This window comes from Hyla sarda, chromosome 9, assembly GCF_029499605.1.
Source record: "Hyla sarda isolate aHylSar1 chromosome 9, aHylSar1.hap1, whole genome shotgun sequence".
In the NCBI taxonomy this organism is placed as follows: domain Eukaryota; kingdom Metazoa; phylum Chordata; class Amphibia; order Anura; family Hylidae; genus Hyla; species Hyla sarda.
The window spans coordinates 44,279,698-44,297,828 of NC_079197.1; positions in this window are offsets into that span (position 1 = coordinate 44,279,698).

The following is an 18,131-nucleotide window of genomic DNA, read 5'->3' on the forward strand; positions in this document are numbered from 1 at the left end:
CCTAAATGTTGTACAGACTATGTACTGCCAGTGCAGCGGTTGCAAAACTACAACTCCCAGCATGCCCGGACAGCCGTTGGCTGTCCGGGCATGCTGGGTGTTGTAGTTTTGCAACATCTGGAGGTCTGCAGGTTGTAGACCACTGGCCTATACTTTTAGAGATGAGCGAACTTACAGTCAATTCGATTCGTCACAAACTTCTCGGCTCGGCAGTTGATGACTTATCCTGCGTAAATTAGTTCAGCCTTCAGGTGCTCCGGTGGGCTGGAAAAGGTGGATACAGTCCTAGGAAAGAGTCTCCTAGGACTGTATCCACCTTTTCCAGCCCACGGGAGCACCTGAAAGCTGAACTAATTTATGCAGGAAAAGTCATCAACTGCCGAGCCGAGAAGTTCGTGACAAATCAAATTTACTGTAAGTTCGCTCATCTCTATATACTTTACATTGCACGGATCCCTCAACATGCGATGGTTTCAACAAACGATGGTCCATTTGGAACGGATTACCATCGTATGTTGAAGGACCACTGTGGTCTGGAAAAGTAACATTTATAGAACAACATATGGTTTTTATTCATTTGACTCATGAAATTCAGCAGATACATTTAGAAGAAATCTATATAAATTTGTCTATTTAACTTGGCAGTCATGGGGTCTTTCACAATACAGGTAGCTGGGTGCTCTACTAATGCATCACTGCACCCCCTGGTGGCAGGAAGTGCACATGTGTTATTTCATATGTAGAAATACAGAAATAGGAAATGACATATCCTTTCAGATTAATATCACATATAGTATGAAGCACATATGTTAGTAACGGTGAATAAGCATAAATCTATCTATTATTATCATGGTATCATGCGATGTTGAAGAAGGAATAAACTATACATATGTGTAAAGAACTGCGGGAAGCTCCCATCATCAACATTTAGATGCCAGATTTTACAGTATATAGGGGGCTAAAATACTAAATCTGTCTCTTTCGGTTGTAATGCCAGCATATGGCTCCTTCTGGTACTCGCCAGGATGACTCAAATTTAAAGATTCTTGTGTATGCCTTGTATGTACCTGTTTTTGCTGATGTGGCATACATGGATTTTCAGCAATATTGATTCCCCCACTGAAAGTATTTTTTAATGCTGCCTACATTTCCCATGAATCCCCTGGCTTTGCAGAGAGAGTTGGTGAAGTCTCATCAGTTAATCTAAATAAGCTGTGCTGATGCTGACACAATCACAATAAAGTAGTGTCATTTCCCTACATTTTTGGAAAATCACAACAAAAATGGTGAAAAAATGCAGAAAAACGCAACGTGGAGGCTGTATAACTACTTCATATCCTGATCCAATAGAAAAAGCAGCAGCAAAAGCAGCAAATAGAGATGAGCGAACTTACAGTAAATTCAATTCGTCACAAACTTCTCGGCTCGGCGGTTGCTGACTTTTCCTGCATAAATTAGTTCAGCTTTCCGGTGCTCCGGTGGGCTGGAAAAGGTGGATACATTCCTAGGAAAGAGTCTCCTAGGACTGTATCCACCTTTTCCAGCCCACGGGAGCACCTGAAAGCTCAACTAATTTATGCAGGAAAAGTCATCAACTGCTGAGCCGAGAAGTTTGTGACTAATCAAATTTACTGTAAGTTGGCTCATCTCTAGCAGCAAACATGTCTGAATGGGAAGTGAAGAGTTATTTAAAGAGTAGCTCCCACCATCTGTTATGTGTTTTTTTCTGTCCCTAGCTATTGTTAATCTATCCCTAACCCCCTCCCTGCCTTTAAAAAAAACTTTTTTTCAACTCACAAAGTCACCATCTTCATATCTTCTTTCTTACTGCGTTGTCCTCTCCCGGAAGCCGGCCTCCCCAGCAGGCACGACGTCACTGACGCCTGCTGGGCGCCGACTTCCGCCCTCAATTTATCTATGCTGTGCTCCTGTCGGGAGCGCGCATAGATGATCAGCGAATCGCACGGCAGGCTGCTCCGGGGTCTCCTCCTCCCTGTTTAGCAGTCCATATGCTACCCAGGGTGGAGGAGTATAGGAGTAGCCTGCCTATAAATTTACACCTGCCGAGACCCGTGTAAAGTTGTAGTGGAGCTTCAGCAAGGCACTGATAACTAGTGTGCGTGCACTGTCTCCACTGCACTTTACATGCCGGGGGCGGGGATGGGCTTGGCCAGAATTTAAGCAACCAATGCGCGCAGCCCCGGTGTTCACTGCGCTCGCTCCCGCCTGTCTGATTGACAAACAGGGAGTGAGTGCAGCCTGAATAAATTAGGACCGATTGCCCGGACAGCATCAGTCCGAATTCAGGTGTGACGTCATGTCAGGCTGCAGCCGGCCACTAGGAGGGAGACCCCTAGTGGCTGGTTTTCAAATGTAAAATACACCATGTTTAATAAAAAAAAATAATAATAATGAAACTATATTAGAGATATGTTGTAGTACATAAGTACTACAACATATAAAAAAAAAAAATGTCACCCTGTAGCTCACAGAAAGTCAGCTGACCAAGGACTGACCACTTCCTCTGGCACATTAAACACTGTGATTTTCTATGGGCCAGGCTACTGTACACATGAGGGATTGTAGTAATAAAACCAAATGCAGTGTTCTCACTACAGTATATGAGAAGTTGCGGTGTGGATGAGAAAACCCTCTGCTCACTGCCTATATCTGTGATTAGGGTACTGTGACTACACCTGCATAACTGTGTGGTACATTGCATTGCCATAACAGCAAACACTGAGGTTTAAAGTAAGTGTAAGGGTTAAGAATTAGCATATTGTATCAGATGAGTGATGCATTGGACACATAAACCTGTGTTTTGTTGTGTCCACCTATATCCCTGTTGTCACTTACCCTTAGTTACCTCTTTGTGCTCTGCAGGTTGATCTTAAACCTTTGCTCTCTGAGAGTTGGGGTACATATCTGCGGGATTGCTTCCATCCAACAGATCATCCAGGATATGGATGTGGGTTCCCGTTGGGAACATCTCGAAGAGACTAATGAAACTGACACAAAGCAAACTCGGAACTAACCTTGTATTGCATAAAGGAAAACAACCGTACATAACATACCAAACAGTAAGGTATCGTATAGCACAAAATCAGACGAATGCAATGTGTATATATGTGGTGACCCACGGTGTATGGTGGACCACGGGGTGTAGCGGTGTAGGTGGTGGGGCCAGATGGTATTAACCTCTGGGGCAAGATGTTGTTAACCCCTAGTGTTCGTGATGCCAGGATGCGGTTCTATGATGTTGGGCACCGCCGACAACCAACCCAGAAACAGCATATATTAAATGAGAGTCCAAAGCAGGTTTTGATGCAACTGGAACTTTACTGAAGAAGGCAGTATAACATTTCCTACAGATAGCCAACTTCCACGGAGGTGACCGGGACACAGGGAACCTCTCAGGCTTGCTTGGACTTGTAGTAGTAATAATGACGATGCAGGCCACTGTGCTACTGTTATGACTTTGGAAGGGACAGTAGAGACTTGACTTGTAGACATAGATGAGACTAACAGATTAGATGTGGCTGCAGACTTGTAGGCTTTGGCCTAGCTGGACTGGACTGAACTTGTACAGGACTTGTGCTTTACTGTCCAGGAACTAAGAGCAGGAACCAAGAGAGACCAGGAACTAAAGAGACCAAGTGTGGAATCTACATCCCCTTATATATCAGGGGGCTGGACTAAAGCCCATTGGTAGCTGGTTGCCTGTGGTTACCTGTGCCTCTGGAACTCTGGGTGTCAGGTGATCACATATCACATGACCATATCACATGACCTTAGGAAGGTCCTATACAGTTTAAACATCCTAATAACCCTTGCACATAGCTTATATTTACTGTACAATACCGATAATAAACATACATAATTAATGTACAATAGCAATCATAATAATGACCAAGGGGGATCCTGCAGGAGAGCCCTGTGGACTTGAGGGACTCTACCTGAGGGGACTTTAGGAACTGTACAGAACCATGTTCTGTACCGGGACACGACATATAGGTCTCACCCACCCACAAGCACACCTGTGGGCCACCCAAATCTTTGCCCTAGCTGCCGTTGGGTACTTTCAGTTGCTGCACATTGAAAAAGATCCCATAAAAAGGTCCCATAGAAAAGTTCTGCTCCACATTGTTACTTGAAGTAGGCTGAAACTCTTTTAGATAGGTGATTGAAAGGATCTGCAACTCCTCACTATATACCCCTGGCATATAGTGCCTTAGTTCCACCTTGGTTTGTGTCACCTTCTCTGGTACCAGGAGAGTGTATCCCTCATAGGAAAAGATAACAGACAAAAAGAAAAAATGATGAGGGAAAAACTCTAGTTTATTGCATTAAGCATCAGTATAAAAAGGCAAAGGGCGTATTTAACATTGACCAATTAAAATGTAGACACGAATAAAAAGCGTATTTACATTGACCAATAAAAATGTGGACACCTCTAAAAGGTGATATAATTGTTTTGATTTTACACACTTCTTCCCAGGGTACATAGCGCCAATAAGCAGATAGTGAAATTCTTTAGCAAGCAACTTTAGTTACAGGAAATGTATCTTATTAGGAACACGACCTTGAGGAGACTGAGAACGAGAAGAAGGAGATAAAAAAAGAAAGAGAATAAAACAATAATAAAGGAGAACTCTAGTACAGCCTTTCACTAACTACAACTCACAGCATGCCCTGCTACAACCTTTCAGTGATAACATGTCTAGTGGTGGATTTCCCCTCTAAGTACCCCTTTCCCGCTACCAGCACTGTATCTTGTTTAACCTGCTAGCTGCTGCAGGCATTCTTAGAACCAGGATCCCTTACAGCCTGTCACTCTGTGTCCACAAGCATATGTCCACAAAACTCTTCCTTCCCCAGTGCAGTCTGCCATCTACTAGATACTTCATGTCATTTCAGGATAATACACAACAATTATCCCAGGGGGTTACACAAAATACACATTTCCCAGCTATGTTTTTTTGCAGAAGCTTCTGGAAGACTGTGGGATTAGTCCATAGCCCAAACCCCTTTGAAGCCTCTTCAGTGTCCTATATCCCGTTCAAGTCCTTTTACCAGTAGCAAGACATATGTGGTCCGGGTGTGCAGAGATCATAGCACTGTACGGAATTTGGAAGATTTCACCAAAAAGGTTGTCTCCAGTCAAAGCTGTGAAGGCATTGTGCTCAAGTTTTGAGCCCCAATGGGTATCGCTGTGTACATTATTCTCCTCAGTTGGAGTTAGTGCTGTGTGGTTGAACATGTCACAGAAGTTCTAAAGTGCTGCACATAGGGTATAGTGCCACAAACCTGTGAGTAAAAGTACAAGCATTTGCACCACAGTACACCAGCTTATGTAGGCCTATCACAGTAGAGTTTGATCTAATTGGACTGTATCACTTACACAAGCAACAAGCACACCAGAGACTTCCCAGTCCGTATATCTGCTGTAAAAGCAACTCTTAATGGGACAGTGACCAACTTCTCACTCATCTTCTCAAAAAGTGCAACATTTCACTCTGTTCAAAACACAAAATATTCAGTAAAATTTCAAGCTGTTTCTACATCATCCAAGTGTCCAGATTAATAATTGACAGAATTGTAGAGCTTTCAGGGGACCCTCAGGTTAGTTATACCGCCCTGCCTCATAACATCATACCACTCTGCTTCTCCAAAGGACTACTACTCCCAGCTAGCCTGCACTACATCTCCTTGAGTACCACAATGTAGCTGTGATGGAATGAAACAGATGGCACTATAGGACTAATGATAGTGTGCATGATATGGGCAACCCCCAAATGCTTCTTTAACCCTCACTGGACTGTCCTGTGTCCCTTTCTGTTATCTCAAGGCTGTTGATCCGTTGCACCCGCCTCAACTCTGCCTATATTCATGGTATACGGCATTGAGACTGACTGGCTTGCTTGGCCAGCCATTACCTATACTAGGATCACTCTTGGAGCAGCAACCTACGGTAATATCCTCCAACAGTAGAAGTCAAGCTTGAAAACCTAGAGTAGAGCCTGACAAATCCCTAAGAATTTTGGGTTGTATCCAGATTTTTTTCAGCCCTTTCCAATAGGGGTTGTCCGTCCTAAAAAAAAAAAAAAACTAAATGTTTTACTTACCTTACTTTATTTAGGTGGTGGGGCAATTTATAAAATCACTATTTGTCTGCACAAGACCGTAAATAATTATATAAAGTTCCCCTTATACCACTTACATTTCTATAAAACTAAATATCTTAAATTATTAAACAAAAAATCTATGTGATTTCCTACAGACTAATAAAATGGTCTAATCAGGTACCGTGAGTCTTTCTCTCTGGTTCCTGTCAAAAAAATAATTCTTCTCTAAGGGAGCAGAGAGGACAGAAAGGAGGACATTTACATATTAGCAACGGGGGCTAATACACCCTGGGGGAGATTTATGAAAACCTGTCCAGAGTAAAAGTTCCTGAGTTGTCCATAGCAACCAATCAGATCACTTCTTTCATTTTCCATAGGCCTTTTCCAAAATGACAGAAGCGATCTGATTGGTTGCTATGGACAATTTAGCAACTTTCCTCTGGACAGATTTTGATAGATCTCTCCCCTGTATCTTCGGAGCGGTGACGGCATTCCAGGTAAATTCTACATCATTTTAGTCCGCTTCACCACACTATAACGCTGTGTATTGGGTTTAGATGGGGTAAACCAGCTTTCAGTTTCCCTTTAAAGGGGTACTACATTGGAAACAATTTTATTTTTTTAAATCAACTGGTGGCAAAAAGTTAAGCAGATTTGCTAATTATTTCTATTTAAAAATCTTAATCTTTCCAATACTTACCAGCTGCTGTATGCTCCAATTTTCTTTTAAAATCTCCTTTCTGTCTGACCACAGTGCTCTCTGCTGCCACCTCTGTTCATGTCAGGAACTGTCCAGGGTACAAGCAAATCCCCATAGCAAACCTATCCTGCTCTGGACAGTACCTGACATGGACAGATGTGCCAGTAGAGAGCATTGTGGTCAGACTTAAAAGAATTATACAACTTCCTCTGTAGCATACAGCAGCTGATAAATACTGGAAGGATTAAGATTTTTAAATAGAAGTAATTTACAAATGTTTAACTTTCTGGCAGCAGTTGGTTTAAAAAAAAATAAAAATAAAAGTTTTCTACCCCTTTAAGGGTAGGGTCACATGTGCCGTATTTCACTGCATATTTTCTGCAGCTGATTTTACTACCCATTGACTTCAATGGGTAGGAAAATATGCAGCAGCAAATATATACAAAATATACAGCGATATACGACACGTGTGACCCTACTCTAAGTAGGTTTTCAAACTATATGAGATTTTATAGACCACATTGCAGTCCCTCCCTTTAGTGTTAACAAATTCAGCTCACAAACTATATCTCATATATAAAGTGGTGGAGCCTTGGCCTAACAGAAGGTGGTATTTGTGCACCACAAGAAAGCAGAGCATGTTATTCTTGATCTTGGTTTTATGTCTTTGCGGGCAAAAACATTTTATCCCCTATCCAAAGGATAGGGGATAAGATGTCTGATTGAGGGGAGCCCGCTGCTGAGACCCCCCGCGATCTCCCTGCAGCACCTGCAGAGACTGCGTCTCTAGTTTCGGAAACCTCCGGGTTTCTGGTTCTGGGGATGTGACGTGACGCCACGCCCCCTCCATTCATGTCTATGGAGGGCCGTCACGCCCCCTCCCATAGACATGAATGGAGGGGGCGTGGCGTGACGTCACGTCCCCAGTCCCGGAAACCTGGAGGCTCCCGAAACTGGAGATTCAGCACCCGCATAGAATGTGGGTGCTGCAGGGAGATCGCGGGGGGTCTCTGCAGCGGGCTCTCCCGCAATCAGACACCTTTGGATAGGAGATAAAATATTTTTGCCCGGAATACCCCTTTCACAGTTTTAACAGTGAACATTGTACTTCAATCCAGTGTTATACAGATGCCTGAATCTGAATACAATATGTCCTGTGATAAGTTCTCTTTAAGGTACAAAACAAAATTTCTCATTGTTGGGTACATGAAAATCCTTCCTTTCAGCGGAGAGTGGGAGGCAAATGGAACATCTTGATTTAGCTGTCACCATAATTACAGTGAGAATTATTCCACCCCCGTTCATGCACATTAAACCATAGGAAAAGACAGTCATAAATTGCCTGTTTACTCTATGCTAGACTTGTTAAAATCTACAATTGTTCAGGCTTTTTCTGAACATGGCACATAAACACAATCCATTGCCAAATGACCAATCGGATGCTAAATACTATGTTCCAGAGGCGCTGCACTCACATTTTTGCAATCACAACAGCTGCTGCTGCGGTCAGCAACTATAATTACGTATAGGAGATTAGAGGAAAGGGGCAGGCTGGGCATCAGCTACTTTTGTATACACATTTGATATGGTAAAATACTGAGATTAATGGGTGTACGTTAGTTATAGAATTGATGAATTGTAGCATTGTATATAAATTATTTGGCATGGTCACAGAATGAATCTTTGCCTGTTGATGTCCAGCTTAGTCCATTAAAGGGATACTCCGGTGGAAAACAAATGTTTTCAAATTAACTGGTGCCATAAAGTTCTACAGATGTGTAAATTACTTTTTTTAATTATCTTAATCTATTACTGTTAAAATTACTATTTAAAAATCTTAATCCTTCCAGTACTTATCAGCTGCGGTATACTACAGAGGAAGTTGTGTAGTTCTTTCCAGTCTGACCACAGTGCTCTCTGCTGACACCTCTGTCCATGTCAGGAACTGTCCAAAACATGAGAAAATCTCCGTAGCGAACCTCTCCTGATCCCCCCCCCCCAATCTCCCTGCAGCACCCACATTCTATGCAGAGCTGCGTCTCCAGTTTCACGCCCCCTCCCATAGACAGGGCGAAAGGGCATGGAGTGATGTCACATCTGAAAGGGCGTGGCGTGATGTCTGAAACTGGAGACGCAGCCCCACATAGAATGCGGATGCTGCAGGGAGATCGTGGGGGGTCCCAGCGGCAGGCCCCCCCACGATCAGACATCATATCCCCTTATCCTTTGGATGGGGGATAAGATGTTTTTGCCCGGAATACCCCTTTAATGCCTGTGTTAGGGTCCATGCACACTATGGAATATCTGCCTAGATCATTCCAGACTGAGATCCTATGGGTGGCCAGTGCTGCTGGTTCCCATAGATGGCAATGCATTCTGCTTAATATTTCACCAGAAGAATGAAAATGGAATTCTTTCTGCGTTGTCATTTCAGCATAAGAAAGCTCCACTGCCAAAACCCTGTGGTGTGCACCGGAATCCTAGTGATATCAAGGCACCAGAATTTCCCAAGAGGAGTTTCAAAGCGCAATTCCTCTTTGGAAAATCTGTAGTGTGCATGGACCCCTAGGCTGCGTTCACAAAATGGGGGAATTTATCATGGGTGATGTAACGATTTTTCTACATCTTTAATTTGGGTCCTGGTAATGTGCCTATGTATAGCACAAAACAGTAATAAGAAATCTAATGATTGCCATCCCCTATTGGAGGCTTTAAATGGGCACTGTCATGAAATAAAAAATTGATATGTTGTAGTATTTAAGTACTACAACATATCTCTAATATACTTTAATTAAAAAAAGTGATTTTAAAACAGTTTAAAATCACTTTTAAATTCGGCCACTAAGGGTCGCCCTCCTAGTGGCCGAATGAATTCTGCAGTGACGTCACTAGTGAATTTTGACTCATTGAAGCCTGGCAATGAGTCAGAATTCACTCACTGCGGTGCTCGCTCCCGCCTGTCAATCAAACAGGCGGGAGCGAGCGCTGAGAACAGAAGAAGCGCGCATTGGCTCCCCTGCTCCCTGGCCTTGCACGCCGGCCTCGCCTCCCGGCATCCCGTCGCTGCTGTCCTGCCTGTCGCTGCACTGTCCTGGTATGTCTGGGGGGGGGTGTTAGGGGGGGTGTTCGGGTAGCGGGGTTCAGGGGAGGGGTAGCGGGGTTCGGGTTGCGCTGCTGCCATGTATTGTTTTTAACACAGGGTGCCTCCAGTTTTTCCACACTACAACTCCCAGCATGCCCTGACAGCCAATAGATGTCAGGGCAAGCTGGGAGTTGTAGTGGTGAAACAGCTGGAGGCACCCTGTGTAGATGAACTAAGGGCGGAAGTCCCCCCCCCCCCCCCCCCCAGCAGGCATCAGTGACGTTGAAAGTAATTAAAAAGGAACATATATGCAAAAGTGGTACTGATGAAAACTTAGGATCACAGCACAAAAAATTAGCCCTTGGGGATCAAAGTACTCCACTTCAATGGGGCGCCTGTCCCATTGGACCTGACTCAGATTCTCTTACACTATTCTCTTTGTGACCCTTGGAGGCTCCTAAACCCGGCTGAGCGTATCGCTGACCCTTGAGCTTCTCCCCTCAAGAGCAGACTATGGAGGTTTCTGTACGACTCTCTCGTTTTCAAGATATACTCTTGGGGACACAGGGCGTACCTGTATGTCTTGTGCCCGCTCCTGCAATTATATCGGGTCGGTCCTGGTGGCTAACTGTAGCCGGGACCCGGGGCTCATAGCGCGCGATCAACTTTGATCACCGTGTCTAAGGCTGGGTTCACACTACGTTTTGTCCCATACGGGAGCGCATACGGCAGGGGGGAGCTAAAATCTCGCGCTCCCGTATGTCACCGTATGCACTCCCATATGTCATTCATTTCAATGAGCCGACCGGAGTGAAACGTTCGGTCCGGTCGGCTCATTTTTGCGCCGTATGCGCTTTTACAACCGGACCTAAAACCGTGGTTGACCACAGTTTTAGGTCCGGTTGTAAAAGCGCATACGGCGCAAAAATTAGCCGACCGGACCGAACGTTTCACTCCGGTCGGCTCATTGAAATGAATGGCATACGGGAGCGCATACGGTGACATACGGGAGCGCAAGATTTTAGCTCCCCCTGCCGTATGCGCTCCCGTATGGGACAAAACGTAGTGTGAACCCAGCCTAAAATGTAAAAAAAAGCATAGTGAAACCGCGGTGTCCCGATCAGCAAGGACGCAGCAGGAGGGTCCCTTACCTGCCTCCGGTGCATCCGATCAGCGATTGATTGCTCCAAGCCTGAGATCCAGGCTTGAGCAATCGACCGCCGGTAACGCTGATCAATGCAATGGCATAGCATTGAACAGTGCTGGCAATCAATGTACTGCATGTTATATAATATGGCAAAAAAAAAAAAAAAAGTATAAAAAAAAAGAGTTAATAAATGATTTAACCCCTTCCCTAATCAAAGATCAAATCCCCCCCTCCCCTTTAAGTCCAAAATAGCATATTTTGGTCACTTTTTATACCATAAAAAAATGTATAAAAAGCGATCAAAAAGGCTGATCAAAACAAAAATGGTTCCGATAAAAACTTCAGATCACGGTGCAAAAAATGAGCCCTCATACCACCCCGTATGCAGAAAAATAAAAAAGTTATAGGGGTCAGAAGATGACAATTTTAAATGTATAAATTTTACTGCATGTACTTATGATTTTTTTCAGAACTAATACAAAATCAAACCTATATAAGTAGGGTATCCTTTTAGTCATATGGGCCTATAGAATGAAGATAAGGTGTCATTTTTACCAAAAGTAAAACGGAAGCCCCCAAAAGTAACAAGATTATGTTTTTCCTTAAATTTTGTCGCACAATGTTTTTTTTTTGTTTCGCCGTAGATTCTTGGGTTAAATGACTGTCATTACGAAGTAGAATTGGTGGCGCAAAAAATAATCCATCATATGAGTCTGTAGTTGCAAAATTGAAAGGGTTATGATTTTTAAAATGTGAGGAGGAATAAACTAAACTGCAAAAAAAGGAAAAACCCTGAGTCCCCAAGGGGTTAATCCACAACATTATTGAACATGTCAATGACACCCCCTTACTATGGGCAACCTCAAAGGCAGTGATAAGGGGTCACGTGATCAGCTACGTGAATATCCAAAAGAAACAGCAAACTCTCCGTTTTTAATCCCTCCACTCTAACTTGCTCTTTGTCCAATAGCGTCACGCCACTGACCCCACAGACAACTCCAAATAGAAATATCAAGAGGCTAAGAAACTTATGTATAGGGTTATCCATGGTTAGGTGAAATGGTCCATCCAGGCACCGCATAATAAGGAATTCCGGTCAGGGAACAATAGCGTATCCCTCTTAGCGAGACTAACGCACCCCCATAGCACCCTGAACCTCATTCTTTACCTGCGTGAGCCCACCACCAACGCCTTGGTACATTCTGAGGCTGAAATAGCGGACATCCTCATTAAATATTATGAGGGCCTCTTTAGTGCCCCTCCTACAGACATGCTGACTAGTCCCTCCTTTTTTAGATTCAGTTCTCCTCCCCAATCTCAGGAGAGATGAAAAACACCTTCTAGAACAAGACATTACTGAGGATTATGTATGGCAGGCTATTGCAGCTTCCACCACCCAAAAATTGACAGAAAGTGGTAAACACAATAATAATAAAAGATGTGTATCCCCCTGCCCTGATGCCCTGCCACCGCAGTTCTGATGGTGCTCAGTTCCCTGGTCTTGGTCGTGCCTCAAAGCCAGTGGGTGGTCATCTGCCTCAGTCACTCACTTGCCGACTGGGTACTTCCGTATGTTAAGACCAAGACCAGAAACTGCTGTGCAGTGAAACAGGAGACCCTCAGAAGTATGGCTGGGATGGGAGTTATAGTTTTTGATTGTTGGAGAGCCACAGGTCAAGGAGCACTGTCCTAAGCAATTCACCAGCCAAATTGTCATTGATTTCAATGGCCTCTGCAACGGTTGTAGGAACCCTGGTTGTTTAATATAGAAACCTGAGACTCTTAAGTCTATCTGAGAATATGATTGTTCTATAGTTTCCTGTATTTCTCTCAAAATATTCTCATGACTAAGTAATACAGACGTGTGCTTCATACCCCCTTCTAAACATTTCTATGATCTGCGGTCTGGATGCATTTAAAAGGATAATCTGATATTTGCAGCAACAGAGCCCCATAACATGGTGTAAACAGGACCTTAGAGAAACAGCCGGACTGTCTGCACTACACAACTCACAGCTGTATGCTTTACAGGTGGATGGTGAAGAGTTGTGTGTGTAAAGCCTACAATGCAGAGCTGTGTGTAAAGCATACAATGCAGAGCTGTGCGTGTAACGCATTCAATGTAGAGCTGTGTGTAAAAAGCAAACAATGCAGAGCTGTGTGTGTAACGCATACAATGCAGGGTTGTGAGTGTAAAGCATACAATGCAGAGCTGTGTGTGTAAAGCATACAATGCAGAGCTGTGTGTGTAAAGCATACAATGCAGAGCTGTGTGTGTAAAGCATACAATGCAGAGCTGTGCGTGTAACGCATTCAATGTAGAGCTGTGTGTAAAAAGCAAACAATGCAGAGCTGTGTGTGTAACGCATACAATGCAGAGTTGTGTGTGTAAAGCATACAATGCAGAGCTGTGTGTGTAAAGCATACAATGCAGAGTTGTGTGTAAAGCATACAATGCAGAGTTGTGTGTGTAAAGCATACAATGTAGAACTGTGTGTGTAAAGCATACAATGTAGAGCTGTGTGTAAAGCATACAATGTAGAGCTGTGTGTAAAGCATACAATGTAGAGCTGTGTGTAAAGCATACAATCTAGAGTTGTGTGTGTAACGCATACAATGCAGAGCTGTGTGTGTAAAGCATACAATGTAGAGCTGTGTGTGTAAAGCATACAATGTAGAGTTGTGTGTAAAGCATACAATCTAGAGCTGTGTGTGTAACGCATACAATGCAGAGCAGTGTGTACAGCATACAATGTAGAGCTGTGTGTGTAAAGCATACAATCTAGAGCTGTGTGTAAAGCATACAATGCTGAGCTGTGTGTGTAAAGCATACAATGTAGAGCTGTGTGTGTAAAGCATACAATGTAGAGCTGTGTGTAAAGCATACAATGCTGAGCTGTGTGTAAAGCATACAATGCCGAGCAGTGTGTGTAAATCATATAATGTAGAGATGTTTGTGTAAAGCATACAATGTAGAGCTGTGTGTGTAAAGCATACAATGTAGAGCTGTGTGTGTAAAGCATATGGAGAGGCGTGTATGTTGCATACAATGTAGAGCTGTGTGTAAAACATATAATGTAGAGCTGTGTGTGTAAAGCTTACAATGTAGAGCTGTGTGTAAAGCATACAATGTAGAGCTGTGTGTGTAAAGCATACAATGCAGAGCTGTATGTAAAGCATACAATGCAGAGCTGTGTGTGTGTAAAGCATACAATGCAGAGCTGTATGTAAAGCATACCATGCAGAGCTGTGTGTAAAGCATACCTTGCAGAGCTGTGTGTAAAGCATACAATGCAGAGCTGTGTGTGTAACGCATACAATGCAGAGCTGTGTGTAAAGCATACAATGTAGAGCTGTGTGTGTAAAGCATACAATGTAGAGCTGTGTGTGTAAAGCATACAATGCAGAGCTGTGTGTGTAACACATACAATGCAGATCTGTGTGTGTGTAAATCATACAATGCAGAGCTGTGTGTAAAACATACAATGCAGAGCTGTGTGTGTAAAGTATACAATGTAGAGCTGTGTGTGTAAAGCATATGTAGAGACGTGTATGTGGCATACAATGTAGAGCTGTGTGTAAAGCATACAATGTAGAGCTGTGTGTGTAAAGCTTACAATGTAGAGCTGTGTGTAAAGCATACAATGTAGAGCTGTGTGTGTAAAGCATAAAATGCAGAGCTGTGTGTGTAAAGCATACAATGCAGAGCTGTGTGTGTAAAGCATACAATGCAGAGCTGTATGTTAAGCATACCATGCAGAGCTGTGTGTATAGCATACAATGCAGAGCTGTGTGTAAAGCATACCTTGCAGAGCTGTGTGTGTGTAAAGCATACAATGCAGAGCTGTGTGTGCAATGCATACAATGCAGAGCTGTGTGTGTAAAGCATACAATGTAGAGCTGTGTGTGTAAAGCATACAATGTAGAGCTGTGTGTGTAAAGCATACAATGTAGAGCTGTGTGTGTAAAGAATACAATGTACAGCTGTGTGTGTAAAGCATAAAATGCAGAGCTGTGTGTGTAAAGCATACAATTTAGAGCTATGTGTAAAGCATACAAGTCTGAGCTGTGTGTGTAAAGCATACAATGTAGAGCTGTGTGTGTAAAGCATACAATGTAGAGCTGTGTGTGTAAAGCATATGTAGAGGCGTGTATGTTGCATACAATTTAGAGCTCTGTGTGTGTGTGTAAGCTTTACGTCCTACAGTGTAGAGCTGTGTGTGTCCTACAGGGAAGAGCTGTGTGTGCCCTACAGTGAAGAGCTGTGTGTAAAGTATACAGTGTATAGCTGTGTGTAAAGTATAGTGTAGAGCTGTGTGTAAAGTATACAGTGTAGAGCTGTGTGTAAAAAATACAGTGTAGAGCTGTGTGTAAAGTATACAGTGTAGAGCTGTGTGTAAAGTATACAGTGTATAGCTGTGTGTAAAGTATACAGTGTATAGCTGTGTGTAAAGTATACAGTGTATAGCTGTGTGTAAAGTATAGTGTAGAGCTGTGTGTAAAGTATAGTGCAGAGCTGTGTGTGTAAAGTATACAGTGTACAGCTGTGTGTGTAAAGTATACAGTGTAGAGCTGTGTGTGTAAAGTATACAGTTTAGAGCTGTGTGTAAAGTATACAGTGTAGAGCTGTGTGTAAAGTATACAGTGCAGAGCTGTGTGTAAAGTATACAGTGTAGAGCTGTGTTTAAAGTATACAGTGTAGAGCTGTGTGTAAAGTATACAGTGTAGAGCTGTGTGTAAAGTATACAGTGTAGAGCTGTGTGTAAAGTATACAGTGTAGAGCTGTGTGTAAAGTATGCAGTGTATAGCTGTGTGTAAAGTATGCAGTGTATAGCTGTGTGTAAAGTATAGTGTAGAGCTGTGTGTAAACTATACAGTGTAGAGCTGTGTGTAAAGTATAGTGTAGAGCTGTGCGTAAAGTATACAGTGTAGAGCTGTGTGTAAAGTATACAGTGTAGAGCTGTGTGTAAAGTATAGTGTAGAGCTGTGTGTAAACTATACAGTGTAGAGCTGTGTGTAAAGTATACAGTGTAGAGCTGTGTGTAAAGTATAGTGTAGAGCTGTGTGTAAACTATACAATGTAGTGCTGTGTGTAAAGTATACAGTGTATAGCTGTGTGTAAAGTATAGTGTAGAGCTGTGTGTAAAGTATACAGTGTAGAGCTGTGTGTGTAAAGTATACAGTGTAGAGCTGTGTGTAAAGTATACAGTGTAGAGCTTTGTGTAAAGTATACAGTGTAGAGCTGTGTGTAAAGTATGCAGTGTAGAGCTGTGCGTAAAGTATGCAGTGTAGAGCTGTGTGTAAAGTATAGTGTAGAGCTGTGTGTAAACTATACAGTGTAGAGCTGTGTGTAAACTATACAGTGTAGAGCTGTGTGTAAACTATACAGTGTAGAGCTGTGTGTATAGTATAGTGTAGAGCTGTGTGTAAAGTATAGTGTAGAGCTGTGTGTAAACTATAGTGTCGAGCTGTGTGTAAACTATAGAGTGTAGAGCTGTGTGTAAAGTATACAGTGTAGAGCTGTGTGTAAAGTATACAGTGTAGAGCTGTGTGTAAAGTATACAGTGTAGAGCTGTGTGTAAAGTATACAGTGTAGAGCTGTGTGTAAAGTATACAGTGTAGAGCTGTGTGTAAAGTATACAGGGTAGAGCTGTGTGTAAAGTATGCAGTGTATAGCTGTGTGTAAAGTATGCAGTGTATAGCTGTGTGTAAAGTATAGTGTAGAGCTGTGTGTAAACTATACAGTGTAGAGCTGTGTGTAAAGTATAGTGTAGAGCTGTGTGTAAAGTATACAGTGTAGAGCTGTGTGTAAAGTATACAGTGTAGAGCTGTGTGTAAAGTATAGTGTAGAGCTGTGTGTAAACTATACAGTGTAGAGCTGTGTGTAAAGTATACAGTGTAGAGCTGTGTGTAAAGTATAGTGTAGAGCTGTGTGTAAACTATACAATGTAGTGCTGTGTGTAAAGTATACAGTGTATAGCTGTGTGTAAAGTATAGTGTAGAGCTGTGTGTAAAGTATACAGTGTAGAGCTGTGTGTGTAAAGTATACAGTGTAGAGCTGTGTGTAAAGTATACAGTGTAGAGCTTTGTGTAAAGTATACAGTGTAGAGCTGTGTGTAAAGTATGCAGTGTAGAGCTGTGCGTAAAGTATGCAGTGTAGAGCTGTGTGTAAAGTATAGTGTAGAGCTGTGTGTAAACTATACAGTGTAGAGCTGTGTGTAAACTATACAGTGTAGAGCTGTGTGTAAACTATACAGTGTAGAGCTGTGTGTATAGTATAGTGTAGAGCTGTGTGTAAAGTATAGTGTAGAGCTGTGTGTAAACTATAGTGTCGAGCTGTGTGTAAACTATAGAGTGTAGAGCTGTGTGTAAAGTATACAGTGTAGAGCTGTGTGTAAAGTATACAGTGTAGAGCTGTGTGTAAAGTATACAGTGTAGAGCTGTGTGTAAAGTATACAGTGTAGAGCTGTGTGTAAAGTATACAGTGTAGAGCTGTGTGTAAAGTATACAGTGTAGAGCTGTGTGTAAAGTATACAGTGTAGAGCTGTGTGTAAAGTATACAGTGTAGAGCTGTGTGTAAAGTATGCAGTGTAGAGCTGTGTGTAAAGTATACAGTGTAGAGCTGTGTGTAAAGTATAGTGTAGAGCTGTATGTAAAGTATAGTGTAGAGCTGTGTGTAAAGTATACAGTGTAGAGCTGTGTGTAAACTATACAGTGTAGAGCTGTGTGTAAAGTATAGTGTAGAGCTGTGAGTAAAGTATACAGTGTAGAGTTGTGTGTAAAGTATACAGTGTAGAGCTGTGTGTAAAGTATACAGTGTAGAGCTGTGTGTAAAGTATACAGTGTAGAGCTGTGTGTAAAGTATACAGGTTAGAGCTGTGCGTAAAGTATACAGTGTAGAGCTGTGTGTAAAGTATACAGTGTAGAGCTGTGTGTAAAGTATACAGTGTAGAGCTGTGTGTAAAGTATACAGTGTAGAGCTGTGTGTAAAGTATACAGTGTAGAGCTGTGTGTAAAGTATACAGTGTAGAGCTGTGTGTAAAGTATACAGTGTAGAGCTGTGTGTAAAGCATAGTG